The sequence below is a fragment of the Rhincodon typus genome, chromosome 28, assembly GCF_021869965.1.
Source record: "Rhincodon typus isolate 14 chromosome 28, sRhiTyp1.1, whole genome shotgun sequence".
Taxonomy (NCBI): Eukaryota; Metazoa; Chordata; class Chondrichthyes; order Orectolobiformes; family Rhincodontidae; genus Rhincodon; species Rhincodon typus.
Genome location: NC_063359.1, coordinates 26,672,090 through 26,688,706, shown reverse-complemented (window position 1 = coordinate 26,688,706; position 16,617 = coordinate 26,672,090). Strand labels below are relative to the sequence as shown.

General features: G+C 39.6%; 1 protein-coding gene across 4 annotated transcripts in view; it reads right to left on the bottom strand.

Annotated features, from left to right (window-relative positions):
• ralgps1 (Ral GEF with PH domain and SH3 binding motif 1) overlaps nucleotides 1-10,933 on the bottom strand; it is a 679,153-nt gene extending 668,220 nt beyond the window's left edge. For 2 of the 4 annotated variants that reach the window (XM_048613656.1, XM_048613661.1), the window contains exon 1: nucleotides 10,643-10,933. The gene's annotated coding sequence lies outside the window, so the exon portion shown is untranslated. Of the gene's footprint in view, nucleotides 1-6,860; nucleotides 6,913-10,172; nucleotides 10,500-10,642 lie in introns of those variants that run through there. The other 2 variants (XM_048613657.1, XM_048613659.1) reach the window with 2 other exon arrangements.
• Between the last annotated feature and the right edge of the window lie 5,684 nt (nucleotides 10,934-16,617).

The window sequence follows — 16,617 nt, the reverse complement described above, 5'->3', positions numbered from 1 at the left end:
GGGGGGTAGGGTACCAAGTGGATACGGGTGGAGAGTCCAGTCCAGGTAAGTAGGGTGACAGGCCAGTGCCAGCTGAATAGGATACCAGCTGGGATGGGATAGGGTGTGAGATGGAGAGGTGATAGGAGTGTCAGGGTGCAAGGTGACAAAAGGGTGGGTGAATGTTTAGGGTAGGGTGAAATGGTCTGGAGAAATCAGATCAGGAGGTGGTGGAGAGAAGGGGGGTATGGGGAGGGTAGGTGTTGGGGCTGGGGTGAGGGTCTGGTAGTGTGGGGAGGGAGGAGGGTCGAGTCCAGTCTGATGGGCAAAGGAGAATGCGCAGTCAGGTCCGGCAGCAGAGCTGGGGGAAAACGGTGGGGGGGGTCAGACTGAGTTGGATCAGGGTCTGGGGGTGTAAGGGTTCTGGAGGTTGTGAATGAGCTCAGCATGGGGTCAGTTTCTTAGTCAGGAGTTACTGACTATTTCACGCAGAGCTATTATTCTTAATTTCATTAGAACCATCCAAAGAGTCTTTCAAAAAGGTTCCAAGAATAAAGGGATTCCCCATGGAAAAATTCCCAGGCAATTCCTTTGGAGTGTGCTATGACAGGGATTCCGCAGGGTCAAGGTGTGCAACTCCCATCTGCACCCATATACTAAGTGTATACCAGCAGAAAATCTGCCTAGCTCTCCATCCATTGAATGATACAAAGAGTAGCCGTTACAATATTTTTCCTGTTTTTTTTTAAGATGAGATACTACACCAAGTTCATAACTTTCAGAAGTTGATTTCAAGTATGTCTGGAGACAGCAGATTTTCGAAGTTTGGCAGACAGAATCCCATGATGTAATTCAGTGCGCTGCTAGCATTTATTAGCAATGTTTAAAGTCAAATATAGGAAAATTTCCTGGCCACATGAGCTGTTGTTGAATTGGATTATCGTACATTATAAAATTCATTTACAGCATTCTATCATTGATAACCAATCTCCAGCCATATTTTAGCAAATATCCAATATTTTGCTCCTCCTAGATTCATGACCATAAAAGCTGCAAGATTCAATAAAAAGGAATTTATCCTTGAATTTACCCCAGTGCTATTTTTATCCATTTTTCTTCAACAAGAGAAAACAAAATGATTCATGGTAAAATTTGCAAATCGTCCTGCATTATTTAATTCCGATCATGCTGATTGAATATTTTGCTTTTCACTTCATACCAACAAAAAAAAAAACTGGTATTAGCTATTGCACTACGACCTCAAAAAAAAGCAACAAAATGTTGCCTGCAACTTGGTTCATATGCAGTCCAATATAATTCAAAACAAAATAATATCACAGTCTGTACTCCAATAAATATTGAAATCTGCAAGACACAGACATATAACAGGGCCCATAAATATATCTAAGGCTTAGTAGGTAAGATGGTCTGATGCTGGATCAAACCATGTTGACTTTATGGATGGTGATTTGATCCCTGGTCCATGCTGACTTAACAAATCTCACCTTGTCTCTATTGGCAAATGGATGATTAATGATCCACCTTGCCATGCTCATCACCTTGTAAATTTCAGCTTGAAATCTCGTGTCACACAAAACTCTGCTTACCCATTGTCCTTTCCCTCACTGACCACAGCCCTGAGCTCCCAACATCCCAGATTTCAAAATCTCATCCTTTTGTTTAAAATCCTCACTAGCATATTTTCATGTCAGTAGCCTCCAAAAGATCTAAAATCTGTTATCGTTTCCTGACTGCAAACAATTGTGCATGCCACTCTCCCTTTGCCTTGTGTTTAGGAGCTGAGCATTTAGTCATCTAGGCTCAGGCTAGTAACTCTCTCTCGACATCATTCAAACACCCTTTCTTGAGTAAGCTGCTTCTTAGCATAGGTATGTGTGAAACATGGAAACACTCAACCTCTATTCTGTTTTCATTAAGATGGAAGAAATTACCTTAATTTATGATGTGACAGATTGCTTCTTTTGTAATCTTGGTTCAACTGCACCTGTTATAATCAAATTCTACCATCTAAAGTGATATTCTGTTCTTCACCAATAAATCTGTCATCTGAGTTAGCACTGTTATCATAACCCTACTAGATCATTAGTATATTCGAGGGATAAAAAAAACCTGCCCCCGCTACTCAAATGTGGGCTACATTTAATTGTAGGCTACAGCATCAAAATGATTCTTAAGGCTCTCAACGTAGACCTCCTCTACCTTCTCAAGGACACTAGAAGTAATTGCATCCTTGTCCGTTACTGCTGAATAAATGTACCAAATTGCCCTGTTAAGACAAAACGTAAACACTCCAACATATTAACTATTTTGCACTGCACTCTGCGAATAGACTACATTTGTTTCAGTTTGAAATTCATCTTTTCGTTCCAAATCTGTACTAGATTCTTTCATTCTGTCTTTGGTAATTAAATTTACAAAAAGAAGCATGACAGTTTGGTTGAAGTTCAAATTACTTTGAATCGGTAGGCAGGATGCCACTTGCATGCTAATGAGCGCTGTCCATTTCCTAAATCAATCAGCCACATGCCTCATGGTCAATCTGAAGACTACTACACATCAACCCGTTTTGAATTCCTTTGGTAAGTCAAACCACACTAAATCCTAATGAGCTTTCAAGTGTGCTTTGACAAGGCAGGCAGTTTCCCCAGGCTTCAAACATAAATGGGTATTGCATTCTCAATAATATGGACACTGGCCAAGTCATCTCAGAATACATTTAACTGTGGTCAACAAATAAACGAACATATGATTTTATTATCCTACATCATCATCTTCTGCCCTACTCAAACGCAAGAAGCAATATCAATTTTTCCTTCATTAAAGCCAGATTGGCCATGTATGAGTGGAGTCTGCTTGTCCGGAGTTCCAAAATACAGAGAATCAAAGAGCTGATCCATCAACTCAGACTGAATCAACCTCTAAAAATCATTATTTACTGAACTGGTAAATATAGCTCTTATTTGAATCATACCTTGTGAAAATTTATGAAGAATATTCACATCATACAGAAACGTTAACCCTTCTCAAACTCCTCACGCAAGCACCAAACTGAGGAGACCACTTGACAGCAGATAAGTTACTCTTTACAAGGTACCCAGATCTCAAGCCCGCAGCCACATCTATACGGATGGTCCAATTATGCTGTGGTTACGAATGAGTTTGGCCTGTACATGGTGTCATTGTGGCTGAGAGAGAGGTGAGTGGGTCTTTTCCTTTTGGAGATAATCTCTGCCTGGCAGTGATCTGGTGCAAAAGTTACCCACCACTTGTCAGTGCAAGACATTTTTTTTCTCTTACGTCCTGCTATGATTTGGCATGATCCTTTACTTTAAATTACAAGTTATAAATTAGTCTATTTATGTTTTTGCAATTATATTTGATGCCATGCACATGAAAGCTTTTTTTAAAAAAAGATACTCTATTGGATAGCTGGCAATCTGGCATGATCCTTTACTTTAAATTAAAAGTTATAAAGTAGCCTATTTATGTTTTTGCAATTTGATGCCATGCACATGAAAGATTTTCTTTAAAGATACTCTATTGTATACAATAAGTCTACATGAAATGAAGGAGAGTGCATTCTAAAACTGTTAGTATGTGCAGGTGTATACATAAAAAAAAAATGCTCATTGATTCATGCCAATTTGTTCCTTGTATTTGAATGATCCATTCAGATTGAGCAGTTAGTCACGCAGCTCTAAAATTAAGTACATTTTTTTCTTTTACATTTGCATCTACACAATTCTCCCTAGAGTTCTTAGTGAGTTCCTGAGTAGACATCTGTCCTTCATTAAAAAATGTATTCAGACATATTTATTACACCACAAATTGTAACTTATAAATAATTCAAGAAGCCACAATTTTACAAGCAGCTTGCCTCAGGAAAACAAGGAGCGGTTCGATGACTGAAATACAAATCAGCAGCGAGTTCTATGTCAGCAACATGTTGGTTACAATGACCTTATCCAACCCCTCAGTCAACTCAGCAGATGTGAGGAGCAATACAAATTTTCCTTCAGGTTGAAATAAAAAAGGTCCATATTCCACAGGATGAAGAGCTACTTTATAGAAAAAAAGAGATAACACAATGTGGAGCTGGAGGAACACAGCAGGCCAGGCAGCATCAGAGGAGCAGGAAAGTTGACATTTTGGGTTGGGACCTTTTTTCAGAAATGGAAGAGGGGGAAGGGAGCTCAGAAATAAATAGAGAGGAAGAGTGGGGCTGGGGAAGGGAGGTGGGATGGTGATAGGTAGGTACCCTTTTGCATTCTACAGCTGTGACATGAAGGTGTAAAAAGCCATTCATAGGATTAATTCTTCTCACAGACTAACACCTAATGAACTTTTTAATCTGCCATTGGATTTATTGTAAATAAAACCTGTAACTGTTAAGTGTAGTGAGGCATGTCAGCGTGCCACATACTGTGTTGAAAGCAATTTAATTCTTTGTAATATCACTTCATGTAATGTCAAATTTGAACTATTGTAATATACTTCTACAAATCTTATGAATAAAGCATACCATTTTAGAAAAGTACTGAGGGACTGGAGAAAAAAAGATAATCTAGTGAAGTCATTTCATTGCCAGACAAATCTCCACCTCAGAGTAATTAAGTGCAGACTTCATTTAGCATTGCTCAATTTTTGGACCCAAACAGCTAACCAGGCCAGCAGTCAACTTGAATGTTCTGAATCCAAATTACTTCTGTGGGGTGAAACTTTATATTTTTAAAAATATTCAGGCTCACCACGCTCAATCACTGTGCAATGACAACTACTGGATGTGAACGTGTTACTGGATATCAAATTATTTGAATCAGGTGCATTGGTCTTGCCTGCTGTTCAATGTTCCTGCTGGCACTTTCATTTGATGCCAATAAATAGTATTGACGGCTGGCAGGTGCATGTGGATGTGTACCCCAGCAAAACAAAAATCGATATCTTCATCACAACGAGGGATGAAAAGGAAAATAACACAGTCTTGGGTTACAAAACCAGATGATCTAATTTGAGATAAACGTCTCGATATAAAATTAAACTCTTAAATTTAGCCCCAAAAAACTGCTGTCGTGCTTTTGAAAAAATGCACCTACAATGCAAACAACTGTACTTTTTACATTGTACACTATTATTCAAACCAGTCTAGGACATAAGGAGTTAAGTAATTCAGACAGAAGATTCCAGTTTCAAAAAAAAAAATCAACACTTTAATTTTCAGAAATGTTTGAAGCTTAAGGTAGCATCATCTTGAAAGAATGCTTGGCAAAACACAATTCCTGCAGCTACCAAAAATGATCTGATTCAAAATTATTAGTCTTCCCAAACGTATTTGTTGTACTTCCTACTGTAGGGTACTGAGCTCTCAATTATTTATTTTCTATTTCAACCCCCAAGCTGTGGAAAAATATGATATCAGAACAGCAGACAATTCACTTCAGGCATTTTTTAAAAACTTAAAAAATAAAAAAAAAGGAACAGACTAGACTAAATGGTCTCGAGTTTATTCAGCCATTCAACAGATTGTGACTATTACATCAATTCTATTTTCTTGTCTTCTCCGAGCTGCTCTTTTTTTAATTGCACAATAATCTATCAAATTCAGCCATGAATATATGACTTGAGTAAGTACAAGTCTATGGAGATGGAGAGTTTCAAAGATTCACAACACAGTGTCTGAAGAAAAAAATTCTCTTCATCTCAGTCCTGAGAGGATACACCTAGCTCCGGCCTCTCCAGCTGAGGGAACTATCTTCCAGCATCTACCTTTTAACTCCTCAAAGAGTCATAAACTTTTCAATGAGATCATCCCCATGGTCCATTCTATTCAATGTCTTCTCATAACACAAACCTCTCATCCCAGGAATCTTCACAATAGCCCCCAAGTATATCCTACACCAGATGACAGGCTGAAGCTGTACACAGCACTTCTGCTATCATTTCCCCGAAACCCTATATAACTGTACTAAGATTTCATTATTATTAATACAATGATACAACCCCCTTTCAGGAAAGAGTAACATAGCAACTGCCTTCTGAATTATTGCTGTACCTATGTGGTAACGGGATGAGTTCTGCATATTCAAATTCCTTGGGATACCAACACTAATTAGTTTCTCACCTTTTTGAAAACTATACTTTCTACTAAGTGGATAATTTCAAATTTCTCCCACATCATTCTTTCTCTGTTAGCTAGCTGATTATTCGTTGAACATCTCTCTATCCCTTTGCAGCCATTCTGCATTATCCTCGCAGCTTATTTTCCCAACACATCTTGTATCATCAGCAATTTTGGATGATTACATGTGATCCCCAACTGCAAGCCATTGATATAGATCTTAAATAACAAACACCTCTCCTTACAGCAGCTCACTAACAGCAACCTGCAAAAACCAAAAATGATCCTTTTATTCCGACATCCCATCCTCTGTCCATTAACTAGTTCTTCATCCAAAAATAATACATTCCCCCAATCCCATGCATCTTCTGAGATCTTGTGCAGCATATTTTCAAATGTCCTCTGAAAATTTAAATGTATGACACCTGCTCGTTCCCCGTTATCTAACTACACCCACATAAAATTCTGGCAAACATCATTTCCTGTCATAAAGCAATCTGACTCTGCCTAATCGTATTATGTTTTTTGAAGTTTATTATCACCATTTCTTTCAAATTTTCCCTGTTACTCATCAGGCTACTGAAATAAAAGCAGAAAATCACTGGAAAAACTTAGCAGATCTGGCAGCATCTGCAGAGAGAAAGCAGAGTTAACACTTCAGGGCCAATGACTCTTCCTCATATTAGCTGGCCTATGGTTCTGTTTTCTCTTTTTCTCCTTTCTTTCTTAAAGAAGCATTCGTTACCTTCAGTGTTGCAAGATATTTTTAGAATCTAAATAATTCTAGAAGTTCAAAGGCAACACATTCACTGTCTCTGTGACCACTTCTTTTAGATCTCGAAGACACAGTCCATCAGATCCAGAGGGTTTTCCGGAGTGTTTGGCTATGTCACTGTTGTTTAAATCAATTAAACATCGTTAGCTTTAATAACTGGTTATGGTCTCAAATCCTTACACATGTGTTTTACATTCCTAGCAGATTAGAACACCCAAATACAATCAAAGGAGATGTGTAAAATGACAGAGATAACGAGGTGTAGAGCTGGATGAACACAGCAGGCCAAGCAGCACCAGAGGAGCAGGAAAGCTGACGTTTTGGGTCTGGACCCTTCTTCAGAAAATGATATGAGCTTTTCCTGCCTTGCACTTTTGTCACTACACATAGATAGTATTTGCATGCATGTAACACTTGTAATACAGTATGTGATAAGCAAATTGTCAATTTTCAATGGTTCATTTCGATAGATGTGATTGTGTGGCATGACTGAGTGACAATACTTGCCACAGAACAAATGCTTCTCTGCATCATCATTCCCCTTATCCTGCTTGTTAATCTGAATCGGGTAGGAATTAGAATTCAAATTTGAAATTTTGCCCAAATTTATTTTCACAAGACTCTTAGCTCACACATAAAACATCTGACCTTGCCCAAGCATATTTTAGTCAGAATAAGGAGTCTTGCAAGTCTCTGTATCACGTACACTCTCATTGATTATAAAATGCTGAAAGTAGTTTGACAGGAATAATCCTGGGAAACTGCTTGCTCTAGATGGCGAGTCCAGAAATTGGAGTCACAATCTCAGAATAAGTATTCAGCCATTTTGGACCTGTTCTTAAAAACTCTTTTCACAGAGGGTGTGTGAATATTAATTGCCTATCCCTAATTTTCCATGAGAAGGTGGTGGTGACACAGATGAAAAAAATGTTTTCACTCAAAACATTGTGAACTTTTGGAATTCTCATAGAACTGTATGATCTCTTGTTGTGTATATTTAAGACAGGTCGTTTCAATTAGTATCGCAAATATCTTTTCATAAGACATGAGGATAATAAAGACTCTGGACCTGATGCACTATATCTTAGAGATTTAAAAGAGGAGATGTGAAATGCAGCCATGATCTTGCTGAATGCCAGACCAAATGGCCTACTCCAAGTCAATTTCTTAAAAGTGTCATTCAATATCAGATATTTTCTAGTCTTCATTAACTCACCTAAAAAGGCAGGAAAACTAAATGGAACACTTCCCTTTACTATTCTACACCTAGGCAAAATTGCTAAGAGCTTATAAGTTTGGCAGGAACATCTTGCCTTCACGAACAGCTACAGATGGAAAAATATAGCATTGCTGATAAAAAGACATGCTGTCAAAGCATTTCCTCTTCCACTCACCAGGAACATTTGTAAGAAACGAACGTTTCAAAGGGAACAACAATTTATAGTGCCTGAGAAAAGGGTGTTGTTTGATTGGCATGTGGACTGTGATTAGTCAAGACTTTGTCAATGAGAATGCATCCTTGAACAGTTATCTTCTAAGTTTTTATTTAAATTCAAGGAAGGAAAGTTAGCTCCATTTGCTCAAAGAATTACCACCAGCAAACCATTGCCCCCCATATTAAGAATTAGACTAACAACCAGTTTTTAAAAATTCTCTTGTGAGATGTGGGCATTGCTGGCAGGCCAGCATTTAATGTCTGACTCTGGTTTCCCTTGAGATTTAATTTTATAGTGATCAATTAGCAATCTAAGAATATCATTTGGGCTCACAATGTGGCTCAATGACACCTTGCAAGAAGCCACATGTATTCATATACAGGGCCTTGGTCTCTGCAAACAGAATTATGTCCAGGCATTGCATATTTTCAAATAATTACATTTCCCATGGTAACACTTCGACCAGTTCAACTTTCCTTTCACCAAATAATACCAAACTGTGTCATAAAAAAAGTAATTTGGCCATTTATTCTTTCCATACAGATACAGTATGATATCTCCCAAAATCCATTTTTTGTATCCACTCCAAAATACCTGTTTTACAATGAGGGCCTCAGAAAAATCAACTCAAATTCTACAACTCCCAATTTTTTTTCAAGTCCCATCTCTGAGATGCCGGTTACATGCAGTAATGCAGTTATTTTGTTTAAAATGGCTACAGTTAAAATAAATTGCACTTTTCTTAACATCCTACTTTTCCATATCATCCAATCTTTCTTTTAAGAGAGCATTACATCCCAGGCAGATTTAAATGGAAAGTATTCAACGACTATATTCAAATATTAATTCCATGGGCTCAATTTATGGAAGGGTTTTCTTGAAGGTGTGAACATTTTAATTTTCCCATGGACAATTTTCGAAGATTCATATCCACAAAGGTTAAAACGTCAAAGAAAGTAATCCGGAATAGATACGAATTATGATAACATAAATCAATTTATCTGCACTGACATTTCTCTTACAATCGAGGGCTTTGTTATCTTATTATAACGTTTAAGATGATAATTGGACAGCAGAAAAGATGTAACGCTCTTAAGCGTTGGTCTTTCTTCCAGATGGATGAAGTGTCACATTGTCTCGGCCAGGAAAGAAGATTGTTTCAGAATTAAACAAACAGACCAGGTATTAATCAGAAATTATACCGTGCACACTCCACACACAAATGACAGGTGCAACCATTTTGTGCCAAACTGTTGTTATTTCCAAAGCAAAAAAAAAACACAATCTGGCGCGATGAATTCGCAGTTTCACATAATGACTGCTGGCCGACGCAGCAAACGTTTTGTTTTTAATATCAAAATGCTATGTCCTTTTGTTGAATGGGTAGGGGGTGGTGGTGGAGTCTATAAACAAACAGCATATTAAGCTAATCGTAATGGGAATGAAGATTTCACCAAAATTCCCATTCAAAAAGCAGACAAAACCCTAGCAATTCATTGCGGTTGGGAGGGGGAGGACTGGGAAAGGGGGCTACTGGCTGATACCGCTGGAGCAGCGAGAATCCGATACAATAGGAGCTAGAGAGACTTGCTGTTAATGTTACTTCTACATTCGCTACGGTCAGGCGTGCGGTTCATACAGATACCAGAGAGAGAGTAGGAACTCTCACTCAAATCCTTTAAGCTCGTTATGTGCAGTAGCAAGATTACTGACTTCATACAAATATATCCCGCATATTATTGCCCTGCCGAAATGCCGTGACACTTAAAAGGGGCACCGGATCAATAATCATTTCCATTTAGTAAACAAAAGGACCCAATTGTTGTTAGAAATTAACAAATCCTACCTCAAATCCCGGTCTAAGACAAAACCCTTATAAAATATTAATACCCCATGGAAATGGGGTTATCATTAAAGTTTCCTCTCACAAGGTAGGTCGAATATTGGGGAAGCTCAGTATCTCTCTCACACGCACACTAACACAGCAACACCTCGTCCCATTATCCGCAATGAGAAAGTGCTAGAGGAAATAAGAACCTTTGTGTTGCTGACAGCGTCAGACTCCGCTAGAGTGGCGATGCAATGTTCCCGTTTGTATTGAATTAAAATAAAAGATTAATTACTGCCTTTGTAAGTAAAATCTGTGAATGAGGGAGGGAGGCGGTGAGAGAATGGTGCAACAATAAAAGAGTACAGGTTTCCAGCCACAATTCCAATTCTGCCATGCATGCAGCGCACCCTGTACGATAATATTTCTTTACGTTGCTGTTCCCACCCCTTTATTTTGATAGCACCGGACCAACGACACTAACTCACCGCTCCCTCTACTGTCACCGCAGTCTGTCATTCCACTGAATATTCTGTCTCGGGCACCTCCTGCATTCCGCTGAGCAACGATAATATTGGGGGCTGCTGTACTGTCTCTAAATCATCCCCGCTGCAAAAAGTGAGCGCTTTGCAGTAATCTCTCGCTGCCTTTTGTTCCTTGCCGGGCTACAAACGCATTTCTGCTGAGCGATCCATTGCTGAATACGGCAAGAGTTGAGTTGTCTCTGTTTCTTTCGCAGACACTTGACACTCACTCCAGCTGGTCAGCTCCCCCCTCCCCGTAACTTGACAGCAGGAAGTGCAGGTACATTGGTTGATTGACACCACCGTCCTACCAATAGTATGGAGCTGGCTCTCCAATCTGACACCTCCTTGTCCCCCCTACCCCCCACTGCCTCCAATCAACGGCAAGAGGAGGTGGGATTTTCCACTTTTGCTTTTGATCAAGGCATAGGGTTGCCGTCTCCACTGCATTCTGGGGATCGTAGTTCAGCGAGACATCTCAGCAACCCAACAAAGAGAAAGGAAATAAAAAGCAGGCGATATATGAGCTCTCCAATTTAAACGTGCAATTAGGGGTTGTACTGTAGGACCTAAGTTGCATTAGAATAAAAGCAAAATGCTCTGGAGGCTGGAAATGGAAATTCGGAGAATTCTGGAAAATCTCAGCAGGTCTGGCAGCGTCTGCGGAGAGAGAAAAATTTAACTACTAAATAAAAACGGAAAGAACTGTGGATGCTGGAAGTTAGAAACGAAAACAGAAATTTCTGGTAGAGCTCAGCAGGTCTGGCAGCATATGTGGAGAAAAATCAGAGTTAACGTTTCGGGTTGAGTGACCCTTCCTCAGAACTGCCTCAGTTCTGCCTTCTGAGGAAGGGTCACTCAACCTGAAATGTTAACTCTGATTTCTTTCTACAGATGCAGCCAGACCTGCTGAGTTTCTCTAGCGCTTTCCAATTTATTTCACATTTTCAGCATCTGCATTAGCATTTCGAACTCAGTATGACTTCTTCAGAAGATTTTGTTTACTCCAAAGCTGCAGCACATTTCTGCAACTGACCTATCCAATTGTAACTTCTACAATTACAGAATTATAGAAATTTCAAAAAATTCAACCAAGCAACAAATCTGATCCAATCACCAAAAACTGGTGGAAATAGTAGAAAAATGAAAATGGCTAAGGGGATATTGTGCAATCTTTCAAAATGACCGCTCTGAGGTTTCACAGCTTCTGAAGAAGAGATATGTTCGACTCCAAACATTAACTTTGTTTCTCTCTGCACAGATGCTGTCAGACTTGCCGAGTTTCTCCAGCATTTTCCAATTTATTTCAGATTTCCAACATCTGCAGTATTTTTCTTTTATTGAGCCACCACCTGAGACCAGTGGGCTGAAACAGTGCAGGATTAGCTGTCCTCTCTTTACCTTGGATTCTTAGCCAGCTGAGATTTCCATTTCTCCTCAGCTCTTCCAATCCTCCCCTGGCCAGACCAGGATGCGGCAGAGGACCCAATTGTGAGTACCTGATTCCTCGTTGTCTGTATCAAGATCCACCATTTTTATATCTCCTTTGTGGGAACTCTTCAATAATAGTTACAGACATTGTGCTGGTAGTAATCCACTTGCAAGCTTCAGTTAAACCTAAATTAACCCTAGTTCTTGACATTGCATTTCAAAAAGAATGTGCAGGTTTGGACCTACAGAAGCAGGTCCCGCAGAATGATACAAGCATTGAGTTATGAGAAAAGGCTGTGCAAACAAGGTTTGATAATAGGAAATTAGGGAGTGATTCAGAGAGGTGTTCAAGATACTTAAAGGATTTGATAGAATGGTTAGAGTTATTTCACTTGAAGTTCAGAACATGAAGCTATCACATGGATAGTGGAATTCTATAATTCTCTCCTCCAAATAGCTGGACTAGGAAGAGGAGCCTGAATATCATAGGTTCATATTCAGCAAGATTTTGAAGAGTTATGGAAGCAAGGCAGACCGATAGAGAGTCAGGATACAGATCGGTTGAATGGTGAGACTGACCTGATGGGGTGAATAGCCTGTTCCTGTTGGTATGTCACGAGTAAGTAATTTGCCACCTCTAAGTATTGGTCACTTGGAAGACTGGAACGTGGCCAATGTGGTGCCATTATTGAAGAAAGGCTGTAAGGAAAAGTCAGGAACCATAGACTGGTGAGCCTGATGTCAGTGGTAGGTAAGTTGTTGGAAGGAATTCTGAGAGATAGGATTTTCATGCATCGGAAAGGCAAGGACTGATTCGGGATAATCAGCTTTGCTTTGTGCATGGACGATCATGTCTCATTAATTTAGTTGAGTATTTTTTAAGACATGACAAAGAATGATGAAGGCAAAGTGGTAGATGTTGTATACTTGGACTTCAAAGTGTTCGACAAGGTTCCGAATGGTAGACTGGTTAGTAAAGTTAGATCACATGGGATCTGGAGGAGCTAGCCATTTGGATACAAAATTGGCTTGAAGGTGGGAAACAGAGGATGGTGGTACAGAATTGATTTTCAGACTGGAGGCCTGTGACCAGTGATATGCCACAAACATCGGTGCTGGGTTCATTGCTTTTATCATTTGCATAAGTGATTTGCATGTGAATACAGGAGGTATTGTTAATAAGTTTGCAGATGACACCAAAATAGGTGGTGTAGTGGGCAGCGAAGAAGATTATCCTAGAGTACAACAGAACCTTGATCAGATGGGCCAATGGGCTGAAGAGTGGCAGATGGACTTTAAATCAGATAAATGTGAGGTGTTGCATTTTGATAAGGCAACCCAGGGCAGGATTTATATAGTTAAAGGTAGGGCCCTGGGGAGTGTTGCCAAACAAAGACACCTTGCGATGCAGGTGCATGGTTCCTTGAAAGTGAAGTCACAGGTAGACAGGATGGTGAAAAAGGCATCTGGCACACGTGCCTTCATTGGTCAGAATTGAGTATAGGAGTTGGGATGTCATGTTGTGGCTGTACAGGACATTGGTGAGGTCACTTTTAGAATACTGCATTCAATTCTAGTCGCTCTTCTATAGGAAAGATATTATTAAGTTTGGGAGGATGCAGAAAAAGATTTACAAGGATGTCGCAGGGAATGGAGGGTTTGAATTATATGGACTGGGACTTTTTTCCCAGGAGCATCAGAGGCTGAGGCGTGACCTTATAGAAGTTTATAAAATCATAAGGGGCATGGATAGGGTGAATAGACAAGGTCTTTTTCCTAGGGTGGAGAAGTCCAAAGCTAGAGGGCATAGGTTTAAGGTGAGCGGGGAAAAATGTAAAAAGGACCTGATGGGTAACTTTGTCATGTAGAAGGTGGTGTATGTATAGAATGAGCTGCCAGAGGAAGTGGAGGAAGCTGGTACAATTATAAGATTTAAAAGGCATCTGGTTGGGTAGATGAATAGGAAGGATTTAGAGGGATATGGGCCAAATGCTGGCAAATGGGACAAGGTCAGATTGGAATGCCTGGTCAGCATGGACTGAAGGGTCTGTTTCGGAGCTACGTGACTGTATGACTCTATAACTTGTCGTAAAATTCAACTTCCAGCCTTGGCATCTGTAGTGATTTTAATGAGGTTGGCCAGATGAACCTCACAGAATTTGAGTTCCATGATTGATAGCCTGACCCAATCAGGGAGCCCTGGCTGACAGATATAAACAGGGGTGTCAGAGGTTCTGTTCTCCTCTGAGATCCGGCTCTGAGGGAGCTGGATCAGTGTCAAGGACTTTCCATGTGTAAGTAAAAGGTGACTTGGTGATAGGATACCGGCCTCTGTGGAGTTATTTCAGCATCATTTTGCTGAACCTGTGCTGCATGTCCAAACTAATGTATCCTTCCTGAAATGCATTGCTTTAATTGAATGCATTGAGTTCAAAAATCTTCAATTATTTTAGTCCCATTTCTTCCTCTTTCCCCTGAAGATAACAATTTATTTTGATCTGTGGTGCTGCAGATACCAGCACCACAGATCAAACCATTGTGCATGAAGTGCAGGGTAGACAGTAAGCATCGTCAGGTTAGTTAGCAATGGGAAGACTCCAGAGTGACATCTAGTCCAATCCAATCCTCACCCAAATTCCAGCCAATATTACTGGATAAGAATGAGGAGCATGGACTCTGCCCTGTATTATCTTTCATTGCTGACAGTGAGTATGGCTAACTTAGGGCATGCAAACTAGCATTGTTTAATTTATTGGATAATAATCATGTCGGGTTGCCTCTGTACCATACCACTTGCCAGAGGATCTCGTTGTGGTTGGTGGCTATCCTCCAGTGTGTCTGCCTGCCTTGGTGCATTACACTTCACTAACTAATAATGATAAAGCTCAGGTTTGAAATTTTCAGCTGACACCCTTCTACTCCCGATGCCCAACATTCCCAGCTGCAAGGAGACAGAAAGGTCTGAGGTGCTGGAAGTCAGGGTCAATAAATGTGGAGCTGGAAAAACAGAGCAGGTCAGACAGCATCCGAGGGGCAGGAAAGTCAACGGTTTGGGCCAAAACCCTTTTTCAGGACAAGCCTTTTAGAAAAGAGAATTCCAGATTTCCACTATCTTTCGCGTGGAAAAACACTACCTGATATCATGATTAGCTCTACTTTGAAAGCTTCATCCCTTTGTTCTGGAAGGAATTCATTTAGTCATCTAAGAGTAGTATTCATAATTTGCAACATTTCAGTTTTATATGAAGGTGTTTGTCTTTCGTTATGACTGCTCTGTAAACTGATTGACATTGTGTTTGGGGATGCCAACTCAAGATCTTCTGAGATTCACAATCACTCCATTTTGAATCTCTGTCAAAAAAAAGTGTTGAATTATTGAGAAATTCAAGATTTAATGTTAAAGGAATGAAATTGGACAAATGACCTTTTCATTCTGGACATTGTATCTTCAATGTATGACAGTTTAAACTATTGAGCTTTTACTTTGTTCTGGAGGGGAACAAAGTAACTTTCATTGCACTCATATTAAATTTATAAAACATTGAAATGCATAATGATTATCTTTTAAGAAAAGCATGTTCGACTATTTTTTCTCAAGAGTCCTTCAGAATTACAAGCTAATGGGTTTGGACAGGAGAGAAAATCAAAACAATGTTGAGTAAGGAACATTTTAATGAAAATTTACCATCAATGACTAGAAGCTGAAAAGTTATTCCAAATCTTGACTACAACATCAATTTACACTTTATAGTGACAAACTGCAATCAACAGAAAAGCAACCTAAACTTGAGGAATGCATTTCTTTCAAAATGCAAAATGTTGCCGATGCTTGAAATCTAAGACAAAAACAGAAAATATTGGAAATACTCAGTGTGTCAGGCGGCAATTCTGAAGCAGAAAATAGTTTCATGTCCATGAAAATTCACCTCATCATGAGTTGCTTGGATTTAGAAACCTTTAAATCAAAATTAAGTGTTACAAATTTGTTCCAAATGTTGAAACAAGATGCATATTGTGGACTCCTCCAAAAGGGACCCAGTGCATTTTCTTCCTGGTTTAAAATCAATATGCCTAGTGCACTTCACATCTGTTCTCTTGCGTTCTAACAGAGGAATTTAATTTCCTGCTGTGTTGTTGGACAGAGTGGGTGTTGGTTAGCTCATTTGGCCCAAGAGTAGTCTATAAAATGTCCAATGGCTCAGGTTCAATCCCTGTAATAGTTGTGGGTGCTGCCTTCTTGCTTTGCCTCATCCTTTACATGGAGTGGTGCTGAAAATACATAACCACCTATTGTCTATGGCCCGTCATAGTGATTGGTAATGTTAATTTCACATAGTCTAACAAAAACAGAAGTTGCTGGAAAAGCTCAGCAGGTCTGGTAGCATCTGTGAAGAAAAATCACAGTTAACGTTTCGAGTTCTGAGGAAGGGTCACCGGACCCGAAACGTTAACTGTGATTTCTCTTCACAGATGCTGCCAGACCTGCTGAGCTTTTCCAGCAACTTCTG